At 38.7% G+C, this 22,899-nt stretch overlaps 1 protein-coding gene across 13 annotated transcripts in view; it reads left to right on the forward strand.

Annotated features, from left to right (window-relative positions):
* The window catches only part of CNTNAP2 (contactin associated protein 2), a 977,311-nt gene that overhangs the window by 477,294 nt on the left and 477,118 nt on the right, over positions 1 to 22,899 (forward strand). The window contains exon 1 of one of the 13 annotated variants that reach the window (XM_079931144.1): positions 18,300 to 18,523. The exons of the other annotated variants lie outside the window; for them this stretch is intronic. The gene's annotated coding sequence lies outside the window, so the exon portion shown is untranslated. Of the gene's footprint in view, positions 1 to 18,299; positions 18,524 to 22,899 lie in introns of those variants that run through there. 13 annotated transcript variants of the gene reach the window in all.

The raw sequence follows: 22,899 nt of genomic DNA on the forward strand, positions 1-22,899 counted from the left end.
TTTTTCACTTCACATATGCCACACACTGTGCTTGGTGTTTTAAATGCATAACTCATTTGCTCTTTACAACCACAGAGGTAGATATATGATTATTCCCATTTTACTGATAAGGATGTTAACATCCAGGTGAAATAATTTACCAAAGGTCATACAGCTAGAAAGTGGCAATCCTGTAATTAGGGGAGAGCATGTTCCCTATAATTCATGAAGAACAAAAGAAACATAAGCAATTAGTCACTAATGGATTTCGAATAAAATTTTGATAAAGACAGTTTTGATAGACAACTTGTTATAGATACATAAGATAGTACAGCCAGTTTTCATATGGAAGGAGGGCAATCTGGATGATAACAAAGAATGCTGTATTTATTTCTACATATCTATTATGAATAATAGTGTTACTTTTAATTTAATAGCGGCATTAAGTACACTCAGCTCTGAGAGCAAGGGGAAGAGAATAGTTTTAGCAACTTTAAGATAATTTTAAATTTATACTTAAATATTTCAATTCCATGTCAGATATCTTTTTCTGCTGAAAATTTGGCCTGTCTGGATTCTAAAAGGCATTTGGACTTCAAACTGTGTTTAATGGTAAGAAAACAACTGAGTAATTTCATGGAGTGGTTCCAAATTATAGAAACAGAGAGAAAGCTTAAGTACCAGGGAACAAAAATTCACAGATTTTAAAGATTCATGATTCATACATAAAACCCTAACCCTTTAAGTGAATAACTGTGTTGTTGCCAGTTTGGAGGAAGTTTTAATTTTTTTTATATTTAAAAATAATGCGATCAGAGTCAAAGAGGCCTTATCTCCATGTTAGAGATTGTGAGTCACATCAGTCATGTCAGACTCCAGCTAAATCTTCTGAAAAGTATGTTAAATCAGGATGATAATGGTTCAGTAAAATTTCTCCTCGAAGTATAGTAAATATGATTAATATATCATTGAGACTCTACTGGAAGAATGGCATGAAACAGCAACATTCTGTTGCTATTTGATAACTTGCATTTTTGTAAAGTGACCATTAACATGATACAGTCACATCAGTACGACAGTCCGCACAAATGAAATATCTCAAAGCCAGTCTTACATTTTCATCAAGTAAATGACCATGGGTTTCAGTAAACACAATTAGGAATGTTAATATACCAACAGATTGAGTGACTTGATTTTTCAGCATGGGTGTTTATAAGGGGAAACAAATTAATCATCTTTGAGGTAACACTTAGGAATTTAAACTTTTAAAGGACGTAATCTGTTTCACCCCAACTGTTCTTTGCTAAACTGGAATCAAGATGGTGTTTCTGTGTTCCTTTGGGATAGGGATTGGCAAACTTTTTCGAAAAGGGTCAGATAGTAGTGCCTAGGCTTTGCCAGCCATAACTCTCTGTGGTATCTGCTAAACTCCGTCATTGTAGGTCTGAGTAGCCACAGATAACACATAAAGGAATGAGTATGGCTGTTTTCCAATAAAAAGAAAAAACAAAAGATTGTGTTTTCTGACTGTCCCCTTCTGAGATCATCGTGAGATTAAGTAAATAGCCCAGGCAGCAGCGTTACCACCATAGGGCCAGAGAATTGGAAGTGAATCGTAATCTTTGTTTTGAAAAGGATCCACAGATGCCTAGTTGCACAACAGAAACCTCCAAGGAAATCTGCTTCTCCTGCCTGTGCCAGCAACGTGGGCCATCCCTGAGCGAGCTGCTCTCCACCCTCGCACACCTGCACTCTTTAGACCCTCATCCCCCCCACTTCTACCATGAGGTCATATTCACTGTCAAGAAGGCAAGTGAGATGTGTGCCGTCACTTTCACTCGAGTCCCTTTTAGCTCTAGGCACGCACTTGGCATTGGAATGGATGTGCAGGTGACATGGACACAAACAAAAAACAGAAGCGTCAACTGTAATACAGCTTTCAGAATCAAACTGACAGGCTGCTTCAGCCTGCAATAATAACTTAATGATTACGTACCACTGCGGAAGACATTTTGCTGGAAAGAGGCAGCATTTTAAACTGTTCAAAATTAACCCTTATATAAGCACAAAGAAATGTTTCTATTTTCACTTTTTCACAAAAATACTTCAAAAATAATAGATTTCTCTGACTTTTTTAAGAAACTGTGCTGAGAACAGATTAACCTTTTCCTGAAAACATATCTTTAACATTAGAATGATCAGTCACTGTATTCCTTGGTTGTAGCATAGCTGCAAATGTAGATAGTATGAGAACTACTTATCCTGGCGTGGGCCCCCAAATATAGTTTCTTGAAATAGTCCACATCATGATCATAATTTTTAGTCTTTTCATCTTTTCAGTTCGCCTTTTTGCTAATTCCATGAACTCCAGTGTGAAGAGATATATACACAAGCCTGTGGTCTTTAGGTTAGTATCACACAGCTGAACTTTCTGTTGCATTAATTGGTTAATTAATTAATTAATTAATATAACAGGGCAGAGCTCTCCACAGGAGCATCTCCACACTTGCCATCAGTTGTCTGAATTCTGTCCCCAAGACCTAAACTGTTATCCATCATACTAGCAACTGGAATCTTCTTATCAGGATCTGTCCACTCTTCCCATTTGCAAACTAAAATTATGGAGGAGGTGTGAATGAGAAATTCTCTGTATCACTTCAAAAATTTGTTAGGATGTTTTGAAAAGTTACGACTCAATCTATGAGTGATATAGCACCATCACTAGGTGGAAAAAAAACATAGTTACACTTCTTTCTCTAAGCTGCTTCTTAATGTTGACTCTTAACAAAGTTTCAGATACTTTAAAATTAAATTTTTAATCTGCTAATGTTGAGCTTGAGTAGCCTATATAGTGGCTTTCTTATGGATCCTTTTTTTTTTTTTTTTGGCTGAGACTTTCTATTTTTCATTGATTTCAAGCATGTTTGTAATTGCTCATTGAAGCATCTTTAGAACAGCCGCTTTAAAATCTTTACCAGATGACTCTTACCATTTCTGTCATCTCAGCTTTGGCATCTATTGATATTCTTTTTTTTCTTCAGTTTGAGATCTTCTTAGTTCATGGTATGATGAGCCATTTTTTACTGAAATGTAGACATTTTGGTAATTACGAGACTATGGATTTGCTGATGTCATCTTTCCTGTGCTTTTATTTTTCTTTTCCTCCTGCCCCCACCCCTTTAAACTGAAGCTCAAGTAGGACTAGGGGAAATTTAAAAGTTGGCTCACAGAGCATGTGTCACATTTTAATTCTCCAAGGAGAAGGGACTTGTCGTTAAAGTGCCTTTCTGAGTCACAGCAGTAGTGAGGCTGAGATCCCCCCCGCTTCCTTCCATTCATCGTCTCCCAATGTCACCTATTTTCTGAAGTACCAAAGCAGCTCCACCAGTTTCCAGACTGTCATTCTCCAATAATATGCAACCATAATTCACTAGTGAAGATTAATTGGGGAGAATGTGAGTCTGAATTTAGGAATCACCAAAGTACTATTTTGAAAGAAATGCAGGTTTATTGACTTCAATTGTAAGCTTAATTCAAAAACACGGCCAGAACTAAGGAAATGTCTTAGAGGGCCTGTTTTAAAGCAGAGAGCTGACCCATTTGTACATTAGCAGAAAGTAATGTGCTTTAAATCCTTAAAAATAGCTTGTTTTCTTGAGTAGATTAACCACTGCTTTTAAAACCCTGTTTATTTATTCTGTTAGCAAAGCTCAAATAAATTTCAACAAAACCCTTCTCTGAATTTTCACAAATTCTGAAGTTGTGGAATCCAAATTGGAAGCTTGGATATATGTGATGTTTCCATTTAAAGAGCATTAATTAAGCTGCTTTGTACCATAAGCCCTAGACTGGCTTGGCACAATTGCTCCATGATCTGAAATCTACTATGACTATTTTCTGGGTGAGTCATTTGCCATGAAATGTAACAGTCTGTATTACCTGCTGGTTTGAGTTTATGATCTGTAAATACTGTGCCTTAGCTCTTGGAATATTTATTTCTTTTTCTTTTTTATAGTTAATTTTGACTTTCATTGATTACGCATCTGGTTGTACAAAGTGCTTCTTGATAACAAAGACTCAAAACACTGTACTGTACACATTTTAACATAATATCGTTGAACATGTTTATGCCTAAACGTGACTGAGAGTTGTAAAGTTTGACTTAGAGTAATACAGTTATAAGACTTGGAAGCTACTTTAAGAGAACCTAAGACAGTCTTGTAGAAGAATTGGCTCACTGTTTTACAAATGGCATTTGAAATTCAGAGGACAATTTAAGCTTGGAGCAAATGGAAAATCAGAGATATTCAATAGTTTCTGTCAATTACACACATTGCGCAAGATGTTTACGTGTGGATAGCTTGTATCCCTATCCCCAGATCACTTTGGCCATTTTACTAATTCTTTTTTTTTAATTTTTTTTATTGGCGTATAGTTGATTTACAATGTTGTGCCAGTCTCTGCTGTACAGCAAAGGGGCTCAGTTATACACATATAGACATTCTTTTTTTATATTTATTCCTTCCATTATGGTTTATCACAGGATATTGAATATAGTTCCTTGTGGTATACAGTAGGACCTTGTTGTTTATTCATCCTATATATAATAGTTTACATCTGCTAATCCCACACTCCCAGTCCTTTCCTCCCTCATCTCCCTCCCCCTTGGCAACCACAAGTCTGTTTCCTAGGTCTGTGAGTCTGTTTCTGTTTTATAGATAGGTTCGTTTGTGCCATATTTTAGATTCTACGTGTAAGTGATATCATATGGTATTTGTCTTTGTCTTTCTGACTTAGTTCACTTAGTATGATAATCTCTAGGTCCAACCATGTTGCTGCAAATGGCATTATTTCCTTCTTCTTTATGGCTAAGTAAAATTCCATTGTATATATGTACTACATCTTCTTTATCCATTCATCTGTTGATGGACATTTAGGTTGTTTCCATGTCTTGGCTATTGTGAATAGTGCTGCTGTGAACATAGGGGTGCATGTGTCTTTTTGAATTATCGTTTTGTCTGGGTAAATGCCCAGGAGTGGGATTGCCGGATCATATGGCAACTCTATTTTCAGTTTTTTGAGGAAACTCCATACTGTTTTCCATAGTGGCTGCACCAACTTACATTCCCACCAACAGTGTAGGAGGCTTCCCTTTTCTCTCCAGCATTTGTTAACTTTTTAATTATGGCCGTCCTGACCAGTGTGAGGTGGTATCTCATTGTAGTTTTGATTTGTATTTCTCTAATAAGTAGCGATGTTGAGTATCTTTTCATTTGCCTGTTGGCCATCTGTATGTCTTCTTGGGAGAAATGTCTATTTAGGTGTTTTGTCCATTTTTCGATTGGGTTATTTGTTTTTTTTGTTGTCGACATTTATGAGCTGTTTGTATTAATATATTTTGGAAATTAAGCCCTTGTCAGTTGCATCATTTGCAAATATTTTCTCCCATTTCATCGGTTGTCTTTTCATTTTGTTGATGGTTTCCTTTGCTGTGCAAAAGCTTGTAAGTTCGATTAGGTCCCATTTGTCTACTTTTGCTTTTATTTCCATTGCCTTGGGAGACTGACCTAAGAAAATATTGGTACAATTTATATCAGAGAATGTTTTGCCTATGCTCTCTTCTAGGAGTTTTATGGTGTCATGTCTTACATTTAAGTCTTTAAGCCATTTTGAGTTTATTTTTGAGTATGGTGTGAGGGAGTGTTCTAGCTTCATTGATTTACATACGGCTGCCTGGCTTTCCCAGCACCACTTGCTGAAGAGACTGTCTTTTCCCCATTCTATATTCGTGCCTCCTTTGTCGAAGATTAATTGACCATAGGTGTGTGGGTTTATTTCTGGGCTCTCTGTTCTGTTCCACTGATCCATATGTCTGTTTTTGTGCCAGTACCACCCCGTTTTGATTACTGTAGCTTTGTAGTATTGTATGAAATCTGGGAGGGTTATGGCTCCTGCTTTGCTCTTTTTCGTCAGGATTGCTTTAGCAATTTGGGGTCTTTTATGGTTTCATATAAATTTTAAGATTATTTGTTCTAGTTCTGTGAAAAATGTCATAGGTAATTTGATGGGGATCACATTAAACGTGTCGATTGCTTTGGGTAGTATGGCCATATTAATGATATTGATTCTTCCAATCCAAGAGCATATGGGATATCTTTCCATTTCTTGACTCATCTTTAGTTTCCTTTATTAATGTTTTATAGTTCTCAGCATATAAGTCTTTCACCTCCTTGATCAGGTTTATTAATAAGTATTTTACTTTTTTAATGTGATTTTAAAAGTTATTGTTTTTTTACATTCCCTTTCTGATATTTCATTGTTAGTATAAAGAAATGCAACTAATTTCTGTGACAGATATTTTTATTGTAAAATAAAAATTTTATTTTGATTAATAAATTTAAATTTTAAAAATTGATACTCAATTCGCATATGGAAGACTTTTAAATCTAATTGAAACAGTGTGGTTAGGTGAATCTACCTTTTTAATTATAAGCTGTATGAAATCTGAGTATTCATCAATATTTCCCCTTAAAAAGAAGGGGCCAAATTAATATATGTTGTAAACATAAAATATACACAAGACTTCAGAGTACAAAACGGCATGTTGAACAGTTCATTAATAATTATTTACATTGACTATGTTGAAATAATTATTTTAGGTACATGGGGTTAAATAAAATATTAAAATTATTTTTTTAATTCATTTAAAAATAATTTTTCAATGTGACTGCTAGAGAATTTTCAATTACAAATGTGTCTCCCATCTTATTTCTATTAGACACACTGTAGTTGGCAGGTAGGAGTCATGGTGGAGACTTAATTGTGTCTGAGGGAAGAAGAACAGACTGAAAAGAGTAGGGAGGAAGAGAAAATCTGGCTTGTGGCTTCCCTGGAGGCTGACTGGTCTAGGCTACTCTGTGTCCCTACATAGCTTATGAACCTGAACTTAAGTGGAAGAAATCTTCCATCAAGGGATTACTTCTGCTGCCAGGTGTTTGTTCCTTCCAAAACCAAAGCTTTCAAAGCTCTGATGGCATCTTTGCTTGACGCTTCTCCCTGAAACTTGCTTTCTTGAAGCATATACTTCCTCTAGGCTCTCATTAACATTAACTATTCAAATTGCTGTATACAAATCCCCTTTTACCATCTATTTGCCTACTGAAGCGTGACTTTGCTTTCCCTGGAAAGAAAAGTGTAAAAGATGAAACTCCTACCAATGCCCAGACCTCCAAAAATCTTACACTCACAGTCTGGTGGAGACAACACAGAAGACTGGGTTTCTGATATTTGAAAAGAAGTTCTGCACATGCGGATTTGAGCATGCTCCTTTTCTAACAAAGATCCTGACCTTCCTACCTGGACTCTGAAACCCCCACAGAAGTGATGCTGCCTCTCTAGTCCAGATTCCCTGGGAGAAGCTCTCCTGCCCTAAATAAAGAATTGCTTTCTCTGTCCTGTGTCCAAGCTCTGCTTGATAGTCTGAGGTCCAAAAAACCATCTGGATCACTAAGATAAATGCTTTGTTTTGCTAAATCAAGGCATGACCTGGTACGTGGCTCAACCGAGCTCAGCCAGGGTGAGTTTCTGCTGCCTCCTGCTCCGTCGTGGTTCCTGACCTTGACTGCATATGGGAATCACCTGAATAACCTTTAAAAAGAAACAGTGGCGTGGACATGTATACACTACCAAGTGTAAAATAGATAGCTAGTGGGAAGCAGTCGCATGGCACAGGGAGATCAGCTCGGTGCTTTGTGACCAGCTAGAGGGGTGGGATAGGGAGGGTGGGAGGGAGACCCAAGAGGGAGGAAATATGGGGATATATGTATATGTATAGCTGATTCACTTTGTTATAAAGCAGAAACTAACACACCATTGTAAAGCAATTATACTCCAATAAAGATGTTAAAAAAGAAAAGAAAACAAACAAGGCCCAGGGCTTAGGCCAAATCAACTCCAGGAATATCTCAGCTGCTAAGGGAGGGACCTGAGAAAAGGTTGGCCAATCAGAGGACTCACTAAATTTTTCCGTATATTTGTCATCTCTCTTTATCTTGGTTAATTTACTTGAAGTCTGCAGCTAAAATAAAATTATGTAAAGATAACGACAGATGTTTCCTGTATTTTGACATAAACTAAATTAAGCAATTGTTTTTCTAATATATGGGATTATTACACTTGTTTCTGTGTGATATCCATGTTATGTTATTGTTTTACTAAGTTTGAAATTCAGTCTTAAAATGGATTCTGTCTAGTCTTCTTTAAGGTTAAAATATTCAGGTATCACATTGTTTAGATAACACATTACTTATTGCAAAAGTTTTCAAATGCTGTACACTTAATTTGAAAATCTTCTGCATTTTTATAAAGTTAGTATGAATGTGACTTGAAATTTTCATAGATTATATTATCGAAAGGAACCTCATAGCTATTAGAACTAGATTATTGAGGAGAGCTGGTTTTGTAAGATCCTGAATTTGTCAGAAAACAAATGACCAAGAACTTGACTTCATGGGAAGAAGTTCTGCTCTTGTTGATGCTTGTTATTAATTGAGAGCAGGGATCCTAAGGACTGACCTGGACATTTGCCTCTAAGAAGTAAAGCCCACCTATCATTTAGAGGCTAAAGTTCAGAAATAAAACTCTGACACAATGCAGTTAAACTTGAAAAGAGTAAAACCAGACAGAACACTAGAAAAATCAGTGAATCTCTAATCCAAATCTATATCGCTCATACAGCTTACACTCCAGCAGCAGTGATTTGCATCCAGTGCAGACAGTTATTTTACCTGTTAGTAACATTTAAGTCATGTGAGTCACAGCAAGAACATGCACAATATTGATGTCCTGCAGAGACTGTCCTCTGAGAAACCCTTCCAGCTCTAACTACACAATATGATATTTTAAAAAATCAACTTTCTGCTCGTTTCTGACCCAGGTACATTGAACTGGATGAAGTATTGCCTTCAAGGACAAAGAATAGACATTAATTAAAACAAAAATACTTCGCACAAGGAAATGAGGGCTTCCCAGTGCTGATGTTTCTGTTTTCTTAGAGTAGAAGAACTCTGCTAAGAAGAAAACTGGGTGTTACTGAAATGTATTTTAACAAGTTCTTGGGTGTATACACCCTATAGGTTAAATTGCATCCCCCTACAAGGCATGTTGAATTCCTTTCCCCTGGAACCTGTGGATATGTTCTTGTTTGGAAAGTGCAGTAATCAAGTTAAGGTCATATTGGAGTAGGGTGAGCCCTAATCCAGTGACTGCTGTTCTTACAAGAAGAGGGGAATTTGGGCACAAGCACTCAGGGAGTGTTCTCACTATGTGAGTACAAAGGCAGAGACTGGAGTGATGTATCCACAAGACGAGTACCTAGGACTGCTGGCAGCCACCGGAAGCTGGAGGAGGCAAGGGAAGATCCTCCCCTGGAGCTTCCCAAGGGAGAGCGTGGCCCTGCTGACACCTTGATCTCAGACTTCTAGACTCCAGAACTGAGAGACAATCAATTTCTATTGTTTTAAACCACCCAGTTTGTGGTACTTTGTTACAGCAGCCCTGGCAAACTACAATACCAGGTTATATCCAAACTTCTTACCTCTTCAAAAACCAAATTTGCATCCTTTAGCGAGTATAAGATAAAATGTAAATTCACAAATTACTCAGAATGCCCTCCCACTTTTTGGAACTAGTCCTGGGTTTGCATTATCCTTATAAATGCTGTAAAATTACTTTTTCAACCATATGTTCCCAAGAATTAGGCAAGTTTCTGCATTAACAGTACATAGTTTTGTAACAATTAGCCGTCTGTTTATAACACTGTTAGGGATTGACAGCATCTCAATGGAAGCAGGGAAAATAACAGAAATATTATATCTGCCAAGTTCTAGTCATTTGTTAGCTTACATTGTAATTTGTCATCTCATGAGATCACTAAGGAGAGAAAGAACCATGCCATGCTACAAAATCAGCTTTGTAAAGCAGGTAGTTAATAGCAAATTAATGATGTGCTGACAAGATCAAGACAAGATTTTTAAAAGTACAGTCATAATTTCTGCAGTGCAGCCAACAACACAAGTTTGGAGGGTTTCTCAAAAGAAGGTAATATTTATTTTCTCCAGGGAGCTATTCTAAAACCGAGGGTAAGATATCCTAAGATGATTTTTCTCAATGCCAATTAAAAAAAAATATTGCTAGAGTTCAGATATCCCTAGCTTGCTGTCATTCTTGATATCATGTGGTAAAGTCTAAACTTTCTCAGTCTCATCCCTTGGCTTGATGACTGGTTTCACAGAATGTGTTAATACAGTGGGGCTTCTTTTCAAGAATAAAGTAACTTCAATTAAAATTCACGAAAAGTAAAACAAAGTAGATAGCAAACATTGCCTGTAATATTGATTACAATGCTATTATTTATTAAGAAATGTGTTTTATACATTAGATGATAAAGGCCTTATGGATCTCGCTCATACCCATATATAAACAGTGTAAGTTATAAATTGTCATTGGAATATACAAAATATATACATATTAAAATATGTATTTTTAGACATAGATTACAAACTAGCTCTATTTTAAATTATTGTAAGATGGATTTAATATTTGAAAATTTTCCAGAAAGATATAGAGTCCATTTATTGCTCAGCCTGAATTAAAACCTTATATATATTAGCTCTAGAATCAAACTGTCTTTACCATGATGACAGAGGATGACAAGTCACAAGTCCAGGTGAGAGGTGGTGACCCATTGTTTCTTTCTTGTAGATTTCTCTAAAGCAGAGAAGACTGATCACAACTTGTTTCCATTAGCCTATTAATCTAAACTTCTCCTTAATGTCACCCCACGTGCTAGCCTTATAGTTGTTTCCTTCTATGTCAACTAGGCTTCTTCTATTTGTGATAAAGATTCGTACCTTGTCTAATCAAAAGAGCACTCTACTGCAAGAAAGAATTAAGTTTTTAATCCCAAAGGACAAATAGTTTCTGTTACAGCAGAAACCACAAACAGGGCCCCTTGGAACTTAATCCAGTACCTTTCCAATACAATGTTGATCATCGAGTCATCAACCCATTCTTTCAGCAGATATTTATGCATCTACTTTGTATGAAGCATTATATTATATATGTTATAAAGGAAGCAGAGATAAATGAGGTCCAGGCCGTACCAATAAATGGCTCATAGCATAAAAGGACAGAGAAATTGTGCATAAATGAATACAAAACAAGATTATATCTAAGTCTCCATGATTGCTCATTTACTTAGGCATTCAATAAATCTATTGAATTTCTACTACATGCCAACTTTGCCCTGAAGACTGATGATACAAAATGGACAAGATTTAGACAGCCACCAACCTCACAGAGTTTGCAACCCAACTGGGAGAATAAGACACTTAAACTACCAACTATATTATAAAATCGTAAGTGCAATGAGAGATGAATTCTCAAATATTAAGGGAGGCCATAACTGGGTCTCAGCCCAATCCAAAGAGTCCAGAAGAAGTTTCATAGAAGTAGCATATTAGTTAAGACATGAAGGATAGGAGTTAGCCAGCATGAAATTTTGTGGTGATGCAGATATAATCTGATCGCTAGTGAAACTGTCTTCAGCAAACCACTTCAAGGCAGCCTTAGAAATTGGCACCATCCTTTTGGCCTGCCCACGGTCAGAAAAGATACTACCTGGCAAACCATGGATTTAAAATGCCTGCTACATAATTGTGATTACTGAAAATGAAACTAGGGAAATGTGAAAGTAAGCAATTTACCTGAATCAAGAACTTGGATGAATTTCATGAAATCAAAATGGAATCTCTGTCAAAGCTTCCCCTAAAAAAGAAGTTACTTTTGGCATAACACGTATCCTGCCATGCCTCACCCTCCTTTGAAGTGTTTTCAATATGAGCACCAATTCCAGCAGTAGAATCGCAAGTCATTTGTGTCAATTTCAGCCATACTCCCAGCATTCCCATCTATTTGGCTTTGTACTATATCCAAGGTTACTTAAGGGCAACCTTCTGAAATCACAAAATAAATGTGCCATAACATGCATCTTTTGTGTCCGTAATAATGCAGTCTGACAACTTACGATTTGTTATAATTTCCTGTGATATAGTTCTTTATTGATTCTGTATTACTAAAGAAGGAAGTTGAGAGATAGTCTTACATGAGAACTTCTTGGGAATGGAGTATGTTAGATTCAAATCTTTATAACTGGGACCCCCTTCACATTAGCACTCAGCTGGGACCATGGTTCAGTAAAAAATTGTTAAGTGTCTCTGGGACCACTCTTTAATGAGAGAGAAAATATTTTGTAATGTTTTAATATTATAAAAAAATACTTGCCACTAATGATAAGTAAGTGAACTTTTAAAAATATACATACTATTCCATCATTTAGACTCTGTCTCAAATCACTGATTGTGTATGGTATAGTTTACCTCTAGGAATTCATGCTCAAGGCATTCATGGCACTAAATGGCCCAATGATAGGAACTGATTTCTAAAGGTATTATCTAAGAAATTTGTCATTTACAAGTAAAGCCAAGTATCTTTTTCTTTCAATGCAGCCACTTTACCGGTTCTCTTGAAAGCTAAAAATTGACCAGAAAAGCTAGACCCTTTCAACAACTCTCCCTACTACTGCAATCTTGGAGTCATTTACTGTGTATCACGTACACAGTGTGTTATTGCTTTGTTGCTGCATCAGCATGTCATTTTCAAAATGAAAACAAATACATCAATTGTATAAAGTAGGATGAGAATGTATGGTTTGATCATGGGGTCTTGCTTTCAGATTAGGCCCAAAACAATGTAAATTTGAAAGAAAAAAGGTTTGAGAATACAATAAAAGGTAAAAACTCTAGGTTGACAACAATGTGTTAAGAGAGTGAGAATTTCAAATTGAACTGTTGAAAGAGCTAAATTTATGCAGACAAAGCTAAAAAGAAATGAATCTACTCTGTGGGGTGGGAGGGAATCAGCACATCACAGACAAGGAAAGTAAGTAAAATAATAAAGCGATATTAATTGCAGCTTGCAAGAAAGTGATAATTTCAAAATAACTGAGGAAAGGAAGTAAAAAAATAAACTACAGTGTGAAGACTGACTTTTGATCCAGAGGGACATAAAAGTCTCCCTGAATGATTTTCATTATGGTTTTGGTTTTCTGGTCTCCTTGCTTGAGGACACACTGCAGAGTGATGGTAGGTTGAGGGTAATAACTTTGTGTCAAGGATAGACTGGTCTGACCCAGTTTCATATCAGCTTACAATTTAACCTAGAGTTTTTTTTTACATCTCATCAGTTTACCATTTAAATTGATTGTTGTGAACTTCTTTTATTTTTAAGTCATCCAGTAAATATTTATTCAGCATCTCACTTGTTGCTAGGGGGAGCATAAAAAATAATTCACAACAATCCTTTGAGATAGGCATTATTATTACACCTATTTAACAGATGGGGAGACTGAGGCAAAGGCATGTTAGATGCCCAAGGTCACATAGCTAGTAAACGGTAGAACTGGTGTGTTAGCTCAGGTCCTCCAAGAAGCACATGCTAAGACAGGATTCAACATGCAAGATATTTATGACGTTTAACTGGGAGTGAAAAGAGGGTGAAGGAGTTGGACTGTTAACCAGACTCACTGCTCAGAAATCAATGTTCAAGAAGCAAGTGTTGGTAGAACCCAAAGATTGCTTTTAATCCGAAAGCCGGCATTCTGGGGAGAATGTGGACTCATGTCCCAGATCCAACTCTGAAGATTCTCCTCAGCCATGAAAGTTTTTAAAGGGAGAAAGGAAGTACTCTCAGTTAATCATTGAGATAGGGGGTCAGAGTCATCGCCACCCGCCACTGCTTGCAAGCTTGTCGACTTCCTGTGATCTTTCTTTAGATTCCATCTTGTTCACACAGTTTGTTCAAAGTTTGTTCACATGATTATTGATGCGGAAGCAAGGGAAGAGATCTGGTGACCTGTTAATTATTTATTCTTCATTTCTACTTCTTTGATCGATGGAAAGAACCAACAGGTTAGGCAAGGTATTACGTGATCAAAAGATTTGAAAGGTGTGCTTGGGCTGGACGTGAGTAGAGCATGGGGGTGCCTGGTTTAAGGTTAGTTACAGTATCGCTTTGCTAAAGTGACAAGATGAAAGGGGCCTCCTGCAAAGAGCTGTTTCCTGCCAAAAGCTGCTTACAGGAGGATGCTGGGAGAGTCTCAGAGCATGAAGCAGGTCTGACCTTGTGGAAGAAGAAAGGAAAGAAGGAAGTTTCATTGAGGAGGAAAAAAATTTTTTTTAACTTGTCAAAAATCACTGTAATTGTTTAATTCCATGCACCTGCTAGGGTTGAGTGGAGAACGTCATTAATTTGGGCAAGTGGTTTTTTTGTTTGTTTTTTTAAAACATCTTTATTGGAGTATAATTGCTTTACAACAGTGTGTTAGTTTCTGCTTTAAAACAAAGTGAATCAGTTATACATATACATATGTTCTCATATCTCTTCCCTCTTGCGTCTCCCTCCCTCCAACCCTCCATATCCCACCCCCCTAGGTGGTCACAAACCACCGAGCTGATCTCCCTGTACTATGCAGCTGCTTCCCACTAGCTATCTATTTTACGTTTGGTAGTGTATATATGTCCATGCCACTCTCTCACTTTGTCACAGTTTACCCTTCCCCCTCCCCATATCCTCAAGTCCATTCTCTAGTAGGTCTCTTTCTTTATTCCCATCTTACCCCTAGGTTCTTCATGACTTTTTTTTTTTTCCTTAGGTTCCATGTATATGTGTTAGCATACGGTATTTGTTTTTCTCTTTCTGACTTGCTTCACACTGTAGCACAGACTCTAGGTCCATTCACCTCACTACAAATATCTCAATTTCATATGCTTTTATGGCTGAGTAATATTCCATTGTATATATGTGCCACATCTTCTTTATCCATTCATCCGATGATGGGCACTTAGCTTGCTTCCATGTCCGGGCTATTGTAAATAGAGCTGCAATGAACATTTTGGTACATGACTCTTTTTGAATTATGGTTTTCTCAGGGTATATGCCCAGTAGTGGGATTGCTGGGTTGTATGGTAGTTCTATTTTTAGTTTTTTAAGGAACCTCCATACTGTTCTCCATAGTGGTTGTATCAATTTACATTCCCACCAACAGTGCAAGACTGTTCCCTTTTCTCCACACCCTCTCCAGCATTTATTGTTTGTAGATTTTTTGATGATGGCCATTCTGACCAGTGTGAGATGATAGCTCATTGTAGTTTTGATTTGCATTTCTCTAATGATTAATGATGTTGAGCATTCTTTCATGTGTTTGTTGGCAATCTGTATATCTTCTTTGGGGAAATGTCTATTTAGGTCTTCTGCCCATTTTTGGATTGGGTTGTTTGTTTTTTTTGATATTGAGCTGCATGAGCTGCTTGTAAATCTTGGAGACTAATCCTTTGTCAGTTGCTTCATTTACAACTATTTTCTCCCATTCTGAGGGTTGTCTTTTGGCCTTGTTTATGGTTTCCTTTGCTGTGCAAAAGCTTTGAAGTTTCATTAGGTCCCATTTGTTTATTTTTGTTTTTATTTCCATTTCTCTAGGAAGGGGGTCAAAAAGGATCTTGCTGTGATTAATGTCATAGAGTGTTCTGCCTATGTTTTCCTCTAAGAGTTTGATAGTGTCTGGCCTTACATTTAGGTATTGAGGTGCTCCTATGCTGGGTGCATAAATATTTACAAATGTTATATCTTCTTCTTGGATCGATCCCTTGATCATTATGTAGTGTCTTTCTTTGTCTCTTGTAATAGCCTTTATTTTAAAGTCTACTTTGTCTGATATGAGAATTGCTACTACAGCTTTCTTTTGATTTCCATTTGCATGGAATATTTTTTTCCATCCTCTCACTTTCAGTCTGTATGTGTCTCTAGGTCTGAAGTGGGTCTCTTGTAGACAGCATATATATGGGTCTTGTTTTTGTATCCATTCAGCCTGTCTGTGTCTTTTGGTGGGAGCATTTACTCCATTTACATTAAAGGTAATTATCGATATGTATGTTCCTATTCCCATTTTCTTAATTGTTTTGGGTTTGGTATTGTAGGTCTTTTCCTTCTCTCGTGTTTCTTGCCTAGAGAAGATCCTATAGCATTTGTTGTAAAGCTGGTTTGGTGGTGCTGAACTCTCTCAGCTTTTGCTTGTCTGTAAAGGTTTTAATTTCTCCATCAAATCTGAATGAGATCCTTGCTGGGTAGAGTAATCTTGCTTGCAGGTTTTTCCCCTTCATCACTTTAAATATGTCCTGTCACTCCCTTCTGCCTTGCATAGTTTCTGCTACAAGCTCAGCTGTTAACCTTATGGGGATTCCCTTGTGTGTTATTTGTTGTTTTTCCTTTGCTGCTTTTAATATGTTTTCTTTGTATTTAATTTTTGATAGTTTGATTAATATGTGTCTTGGCATGTTTCTCCTTGGATTTATCCTGTATGGGACTCTCTGTGCTTCCTGGACTTGATTAACTATTTCCTTTCCCATATTAGGGAAGTTTTCAACTATAATCTCTTCAAGTATTTTCTCAGTCCCTTTCTTTATCTCTCTTTCTTCTGGGACCCCTATAATTTGAATGTTGGTGCGTTTAATGTTGTTCCAGAGGTCTCTGAGACTGTCCTCAGTTATTTTCATTCTTTTTTCTTTATTCTGCTCTGCAGTAGTTATTTCCACTATTTTATCTTCCAGCTCACTTATCTGTTCTTCTGCCTCAGTTATTCTGCTATTGATCCCTTCTAGAGTATTCTTAATTTCATTTATTGTGTTGTTCATCATTGCTTGTTTCCTCTTTAGTTCTTCTAGGTCCTTGTTAAATGTTTCTTGCATTTTGTCTATTCTGTTTCTAAGATTTGGATCATCTTTACTATCATTATTCTGAATTCTTTTTCAGGCAGACTGCCTATTTCCTCTTCATTTGTTAGGTCTGGTGGGTTTTTATCTTGCTCCTTCATCTGCTGTGCATTTTTCTGCCTTCTCATTTTGCTTATCTTACTGTGTTTGGGGTCTCCTTTTTGTAGGCTGCAGGTTCTTAGTTCCCGTTGTTTTTGGTGTCTGTCCCCAGTGGCTAAGGTTGGTTCAGTGGGTTTTGTAGGCTTCCTGGTGGAGGGGACTAGTGCCTATATTCTGGTGGATGAGGCTGGATGTTGTCTTCCTGATGGGCAGTTCCACGTCTGGTGGTGTGTTTTGGGGTGTCTGTGGGCTTATTTTGATTTTAGGCAGCCTTTCTGCTAATGGATGGGGCTGTGTTCCTGTCTTGCTAGTTGTCTGGCATAGGGTGTCTGGCACTGTAGCTTGCTGGTCGTTGAGTGAAGCTGGGTCTTGGTGTTGAGATGGAGCTCTCCGGGAGATTTTTGCCGTTTGATATTATGTAGAGCTGTGAGGTCTCTTGTGGACCGGTGTCCTGAAGTTGGCTCTCCCACCTCAGAGGCACAGCACTGACTCCTGGCTGGAGCACCCAGAGCCTTTCATCCACACGGCTCAGAATAAAAGGGAGAAAAAATAGAAAGAAGGAAAGAGGATAAAATAAAATAAAATAAAGATAAAATAAAAGTTATTAAAATAAAAAATAATTATTAAGAAAAAAATTGTTTTTAAGTAAAAAAACAAACAAAAAAAAACGGACGGACAGAACCCTAGGACAAATGGTGAAAGCAAAGCTATACAGACAAAATTTCACACAGAAGGATGCGCATACACTCACAAAAAGAGGAAAATGGAGAAAACTAATATATCTTGCTCCCAAAGTCCACCTCCTCAATTTGGGATGATTCGTTGTCTATTCATGTATTCCACAGATGCAGGGTACGTCAAGTTGATAGCGAAGCTTTAATCTTCTGCTCCTGAAGCAGCTGGGGTAGATTTCCCTTTCTCTTCTTTGTTCTCACAGCTCCCGGGGCTCAGCTTTGGATTGGGCCCCGCCTCTGCGTGTAGGTCGCCTGAGGGCGTCTGTTCTTCGCTCAGACCGGATGGGGTTAAAGGAGCCGCTGATTCGGGGGCTCTGGCTCACTCAGGCCGGGGGTAGGGAGGGGCATGGAGTGCGGGGCGAGCCTGCGGCGGCAGAGGCCGGCGTGACGTTGCACCAGCCTGAGACGCGCAGTGCGTTCTTCTGGGTAAGTTGTCCCTGGCTGTACAGGCTCCCGGAAGGGAGGTGTGGAGAGTGACCTGTGCTCGCACACAGGCTTCTTGGTGGCGGCCGCAGCAGCCTTAGCGTCTCCTGCCCGTCTCTGGGGTCCGCCCTTTTAGCCGCGGCTCGCGCCCGTCTCTGAGCTCCTTTAAGCGGCGCTCTGAATCCCCGCCCCTCGCGCACCAGGAAACAAAGAGGCAAGAAAAAGTCTCTTACGTCTGCGGCAGCTCCAGACGTTTTCCCGAAATCCTTCTCGGCCAGCCGTGGCGCACGTACCTCTTCAGGCTGTGTTCACGCCGCCATTCTCTCCCTGCGCTCCGACCGAAGCCCGAGCCTCAGCTCCCAGCCCCGCCGACCCGGCGGGTGAGCAGACAAGCCTCTCGGTCTGGTGAGTGCCGGCTTCCGCACCCCTGTGGCTGCGCTTTCCTCTGCGGCCCGCGAAGGGGCTTCCTAGTGTGTGGAAACCGTTCCTCCTTCACAGCTCCCTCCCACTGGTGCAGGTCCCGTCCCTATTCTTTTTTTTTTTGCGGTACGCAGGCCTCTCACTGCTGTGGCCGCTGCCGCCGCGGAGCACAGGCTCCGGATGCGCAGGCTCAGCGGCCATGGCTCACGGGCCCAGCAGCTCCGCGGCACGTGGGATCCTCCCGGAATGGGGCACGAACCCGCGTCCCCTGCATCGGCAGGCGGACTCCGGTTCAACCACTGCGCCACCAGGGAAGCCTCCGTCCCTATTTTATCTCTCTTTTTTCTTTTGCCCTACCCAGGTACGTGGGGAGTTTCTTGCCTTTTGGGAGGTCTGAGGTCTTCTGCCAGCGTTCAGTGGGTGTTCTGTAGGAGTTGTTCCACGTGTAGATGTATTTCTGATGTATCCGTGGAGAGGAAGGTGATCTCCGCGTCTTACTGTTATGCCGTCTTCCTCAACTCCTATCATATATATATATATATATATATGTTTTTTTTTTTTTTTTTTTTTTTTTTTTTGCGGTACGCGGGCCTCTCAGTGTTGTGGCCTCTCCCTTTGCGGAGCACAGGGTCCGGACACGCAGGCTCAACGGCCATGGCTCACGGGCCCAGCCGCTCTGCGGCATGTGGGATCCCCCCGGACCGGGGCACGAACCCGTGTCACCTGCATCGGCGGGCGGACTCTCAACCACTGCGCCACCAGGGAGGCCCCCTACATCATATCTTTTTAAGCCAACTATCTGTATGGGCAGTTGGGTTGTTTCCATGTCTTGGCCATTGTAAATTATGCTGCTATGAACATGGGGATGCATGTATTGTTTCCAGTGCTGCAGTGAACATGGGGGTGATGATACCTTTTTGAGTTAGTGTTTTCATTTTCTTCAGATAAATTCCTAGATGTGAGATTGCTTAATCACATGGTAGTTCTATTTTTTGAGGCAACTTCGTACTGTTTTTTTACAGTGTTGCACCAATTTACATTCTCACCAACAGTGCACAAGGGCTCCCTTTTCTCCACATACTCACCAACACTTGTTATTTCTTGTTTTTTGATGATGGCCATGCTGGCAGGTGTGACGTGATGTTATTGTGGTTTTGATTTGCGTTTCCCTGATGGTTAGTGATGCTGAGCATCTTTTCATGCATCTGTGGTTGTCTGTATGTCTTCTTTGGAAAAATGTCAGTCAGATCCTCTGTTCATTTTTTAATTGGATTATTCATTTTTTTGCTATTGAACTTCATGAGTTCTTTATGTGTTTTGGATATTAACCCTTTATCAGATATATGATTTGCAAATATTTTCTCCCATTCAGTGGTTGCCTTTACATTTTGTTGATGGTTTCCTTTACTGCGAAAGAGCTTTTTAGTTTGATGTAGTCTCACTTGTTTATTTTTACTTGTTTTTTACCTTTGCTTTTGGTACCAAATTCAAAAATCATCACCAAGACTGATGTTAAGAAGCTTACTGCCTGCGTTTTCTTCTAGGAGTTTTATGGTTTCAGGTCTTAGGTTCACATGTCTTTAATCCATTTTGAGTTAATTTTTGTATTTGGTATGAAATAGTGATCTAGTTTCTTTTTTCACATGATGCTATCCAGTTTTCTCAACACCATTTACTGAAGAGACTATTCTTTCCCCATTGTATATTCTTGGCTCCTTTGTCATAAATTAATTGACCATATATGGGTGGTTTTATTTCTCGGCTGTCTATTATATTCCATTGACCTATGTGTCTGTTTTTATGTGTTTGTTATTATTAAAATTAGTGACACTGATGGTTCTTCTTACAACTAAGGGACCTAAGCACAAACCTTCATTTAAATAAAAGAGTGAGGAGTATTCTTAGCATGCCTTAGGAGTTAGCCAGGAAAAATGTAAAATATAAAGGTCCCCTTTTCTTCAAAATCCTCTCTACTGGGAGTTTCAGGTTAATAGACTCAGGGAAAGAACAAAACAAAGTAAGTAAATATACAAACTAAAATGCTTTACATAATCTCTTCTGCTTCAGCTGCAGTAGTGAATATACATTTTGGATGTTTGGGCATCAGACTCCTCTAGTGACCCTACCTTCTGAAGCAGACAGAAGTGGTAACAACACAAGTAGGAAGTATTTGCCAGTGAAAAAATTATGTGAGAGTAGAGGATGGAGGTGAGGAATAAAGCTCCATGGTCCCAGCTGGGGCTGGATTCACCACAGTAAAAATCATAGTGTATCACTTGTTCATAGCACTGCAGTACAGAGAATTTTTCCACTTACTTATACTGAGACCAAACTAGATTCCACCTTACATACATAAATGAAAAGAAAATTCCAGCCACCTACTGGAAGAGATCCCCTTGCCCTGTGTTTTCCATTCTTTATATCTTTTTTTTTTAATGGGAATACAGTGAATTCTTTATTAGCCTGAATGTGGTTAGTAATGCTAACAGCTACTGGTTGCCCGGCACCGCAGTGTGCCAAGGACCCCCACGAAGGTCTGCTTGCTTTATCTCATTTAACCTTTAAGAACTTTATGAGGAATATGGATTCATGAGCAACATAGAACATAAAGAGACTAATAAAGTTGTATGGCTTCTAAGCGGTAGTGCTGTATTTTAATCTGATTCTAGAACCTGTTCTCTTGACTGCTGGTGCTATAGACTAGTTTTGTGTTCAACAGTCTGTGCTTCGTTTTCTCCAGTTTATTCTCCACGCTTGATAATTGTATTATACTCTTCATTTCACAGATCCAAAGTATAGTAGAAGGCCCATGATAGTATCAACTAATACTTACTGAGTGTTTTTTTTAATTGAAGTATAGTTGATTTACAATATTGTGTTCGTTTCAGGTGTACAGCAAAGTGATTCAGTAATACATATACATATATATATTCTTTTTCAGTTTCTTCTCCCTTATAGGTTATTCAGAAATATCGAGTAGTGTTTCCTGTGCTATACAGTAGGTCCTGGTCATTTATTTTATATATAGTATTGTGTATTAGTTAATCCCAAACTCCTAATTTATCCCCCCCCCACTTCCCCTTTGGTAACTATAAAAACTATATGTTTTCTAATTTTTTAGTCTATTTCTGTTTTGTAAATAAGTTCATCTGTATCACTTTTTTAGATTCCACATCTAAGTGATACCATATGATATGAGTCTTTCTCTGTCTGGCTCACTTCACTCAGTGTGATCATCTCTAGGTCTCCTTAATACCCCTCCTGTCTTTTCTGTTCTGCTCTCTGGTGCCATTTTCTCCTCTCAGTTTCTTTTCTCCATCTTTCTTTCACTCTCCTTTGGTGTCCACTTTGTCTAATTTACCACTGAAGTTTATTGTTTTTTTCCTTACTTCTTGTCTTCCTTCTCATTGCTTTTCATTGTCATTGCCATTGTGCAAAGCTTTGTTTCTTTTCCTTAATTTCAAAAGCAGATTAGAACATTTATATTTATATCTATATCTCTCAAAGTGAAAATAATTTTTATTTGTATGTGAACTTCAATTTACTTGTGTGTGTGTGTGTGTGTGTGTGTGTGTCCCACCTAAGACAGGGCAAAAAAAAAAAAAAGCCATTTCCCCCATTATAGAACAAGAAAGGGATTAATCACTCTAAACTTCAGTCACACCAGATAACAGGTAGAGTTGCTAGAATTAGCTATTACCTGCTTTATCAAACCGTGGAATTCAATTGAAATAAATATCATTGGCATCCCTTCCTTTGCCTCCACAATCGTAGTTTCTTAAAGTAGCAGTTATAGCTGCTGACGTTACCTGCTTTGCTCTTTTAAGTCATGAGGTCAATACCGTACCTTCTAGAAAGCCTAAATTAGGGCACTTTTTATCATGTAATGTTTGCTTTGTGACGCCCACCAGCAAAGACAACCGGGAACACACCACAGGAAGTTAGGTTTTTGAGTCTCCTGCACTGAGGGAGGATGTGAGCCATCAGGAACCGGGGAGCGTCTTCCTGATGTAAGAGACTGCAGGGAGAGAGGGCTGTAGGCTTTGGGCAGTGGTGGGTGATCTGGGGGAGAGTTTAAAGAAGTGAAGATTTATTCTGGATTGGGTGCTGTTGGGAAGCGGATGCAACATGATGGTTGAGTAGCTTAATATTTTTTCCTAAGAGGCAGGAGGAACGTGTAGGTAGGGCTGTTTGTCACTGTGAAAGAAGCCATGGCCGCACATGGAAACCAGGAGAGGGAGCTGTTTGGTTACTTTTGTGGCCACATGGGGCATTTTGTGTTTAGACATGATGAAGTCCTTTTCGGTCGTGTTTCACCAAGGTCATGGAGTGACCCTGTTTGATTATTTCTGATATTCTGT

The sequence above is a fragment of the Stenella coeruleoalba genome (assembly GCF_951394435.1).
Source record: "Stenella coeruleoalba genome assembly, chromosome: 9".
Classification (NCBI taxonomy): Eukaryota; Metazoa; Chordata; class Mammalia; order Artiodactyla; family Delphinidae; genus Stenella; species Stenella coeruleoalba.